At 53.3% G+C, this 2,500-nt stretch overlaps 1 protein-coding gene across 1 annotated transcript in view; it reads right to left on the reverse strand.

The window, feature by feature from the left end:
- Positions 1-2,500, reverse strand: part of slc43a1b (solute carrier family 43 member 1b) — a gene marked incomplete at its 3' end in the record, with an annotated part of 25,200 nt that overhangs the window by 17,156 nt on the left and 5,544 nt on the right.

A 2,500-nucleotide genomic window follows, 5' to 3' on the forward strand; every position in this document is an offset into this window, starting at 1 on the left:
GTGCAGACTCCGGAGACAGAACTTAAACAAAAACAGCTTTAATGCTGAACGCAAACATGACATAACTGGAAAAAACTCAAAATAAACTTACACCGGTGGACAGGCAAAACACACAGCAAAGTAAACGGTAGATCGCGACACAGACACTCAAGAAACACAGGGCTTAAATACACAGAGGGAGCAATCAGGGAATGGGTAACAGGAGGGAAACACAGCTGGGGCAAATCAGGCCTAACGAGACAAGAGGAAGCAAAACCAGACACATTAACATCAGACATGGACTTTCAAAGTAAAACAGGAAACATAACACAGACTCACGGGCAGGCACTATAACAAAAGGGAACAGAGACGTGGGAACAGGGCAGACACAAACACTGACTGAACACGGGGATATAGGAACTTAAGATACACATAGACGCGAACTAGACAAGGGGATGCAGGTGATAGGGGAGACAGAGCAACTAAAGAAGACAGAGACCTAAGCCATAAGACAGAACTCAAAGAAACCAAAAACTAGACAGTATAAATAATATCATAAACTCAAAAACCCTGGGTCGACGACCCAGGCATCCTAACAGTACCCCCCCCTTAAGGGCTGGCTTCCAGACAGCCCAAACCAAAACATCAAAAAAAACAAAAACAACCCAACCAGGGTGGGCGGCGGGGGAAACAGGATGGAGGGCTCGAAACAAAACAAGGAGCCAGAAACAACAAAACAAAAAAAAAGTGCAAACACTGGAGCCCGGAAAGCAACAGAACAAAACACAGAAACAAAGTCCAAAACAACAGCACCAAGGCCCAGGCAAAGTCCAAAAGCAAACAAACAAAAGAGCTCACGAAAGGCGCAGAGGCCCAGGCAATAGTCTCAAAAAAGTTCAGGGGGGCCGGCCCGGAGGCTGATGGTCCAAGAGCCCAGAAAACAGTTCAGGAGGCCGGCCAGGCAGAAGGCACCGGTGGCGACGGAGCAGATCAGGAGGCCGGCCGGGCGGGAGGCAGCGACGGCGACCGAGCAGGTCAGGAGGCCGGCCGGGCGGGAGGCAGCGACGGCGACCGAGCAGGTCAGGAGGCCGGCCGGGCGGGAGGCAGCGACGGCGACCGAGCAGGTCAGGAGGCCGGCCGGGCGGGAGGCACTGGTGGCGGAGTAGTTCAGGGGGCCGTCCATGACGGCGGCGTAGTTCAGAGGGCTGTCCATGACGGCAACGACGTCCAGTCATCGGCCGGACAGAACGTGCAGGACGAGCACGGCGGACGAGCAGGCGGGACGTGCAGGCCGGGCGGGACGTGCAGGACGAGCAGGCCGGGCGGGACGTGCGGGACGAGCAGGCCGGGCGGGACGTGCAGAGGCAGGACCAGGCGGAGCTGCAGAGGCAGGACCAGGCGGAGCTGCAGAGGCAGGACCAGGCGGAGCTGCAGAGGCAGGACCAGGCGGAGCTGCAGAGGCAGGACCAGGCGGAGCTGCAGAGGCAGGACCAGGCGGAGCTGCAGAGGCAGGACCAGGCGGAGCTGCAGACTCGGAGGCCGGACCAGGCGGAACTGCAGAGGCAGAGGCCGAAGCCGGACCAGGCGAAGCCGAGGCAGAAGCTAATGGTGGCTGGACGGGCTCCTCGGGCCCTCCAGCTGACGTGGCAGAAGGCTGAACGGGCTCCTCGGGCCCTCCAGCTGACGTGGCAGAAGGCTGAACGGGCTCCTCGGGCCCTCCAGCTGACGTGGCAGAAGGCTGAACGGGCTCCTCGGGCCCTCCAGCTGACGGGCAGAAGGCTGAACGGGCTCCTCGGGCCCCCCAGCTGACGAGGCAGGAGGCTGGACGGGCTCCTCGGGCCCCAGCGAGGAAACGGCTTGGCTAGCTGACGTGGATGCTTATCTTGAAGTCTCCTATGTTAGTGGCTAAATACACTTACCTGCTGATTATATGACAATCATTAAGAGTTTAGTTTTATGTGTTTCTAGTTTCACTCCAGTTCAATGATGTCAGTTCAACACTATGTTCGAGGAGTAAGTACGCTCCCCTCCCTGGCTCTTGAGTTTGGCTGGCTGTTCACGCTCAGTTCAACACATAGAGAGAAGAGTACAGTCACCGTGTTTTCCTCTAACTGTTTCTTTTTAGTATCGTTTACCTTTTTGGCCTTTTGTTGCTCCCATTAATCAAAACAAGCCATTATTTTAAATCAAATGATTGTCTCAGTTTAAATATTTAAAATCATTTTTATGTTATACTGTGGAAACAAAATATGGCTTTGTCAGAGTTACAAACCATTGAGTTCTGTTTTTATTTACGTTGCGTCTTAACTTCTTTTTTGAATTGGGGTTGTAACTATGGTGTCACAAGTGTTCACGCTGAAGGTGTCATGAGAAACACTCTTTGTTTACATAAATTAAATTAAATGAAACCGATAATATCGGAGAATTCAGCTATAGCATGCAACAGGCCGTCAGTTTCTTTGTTTGTACATTGCCCTCATTTGCCCCAGTGTAAATATCACTGGGTTTTATTTGTCTGTCT

This window comes from Haplochromis burtoni, unplaced genomic scaffold, assembly GCF_018398535.1.
Source record: "Haplochromis burtoni strain Fernald_Lab_line unplaced genomic scaffold, NCSU_Asbu1 Contig_682, whole genome shotgun sequence".
Taxonomy (NCBI): Eukaryota; Metazoa; Chordata; class Actinopteri; order Cichliformes; family Cichlidae; genus Haplochromis; species Haplochromis burtoni.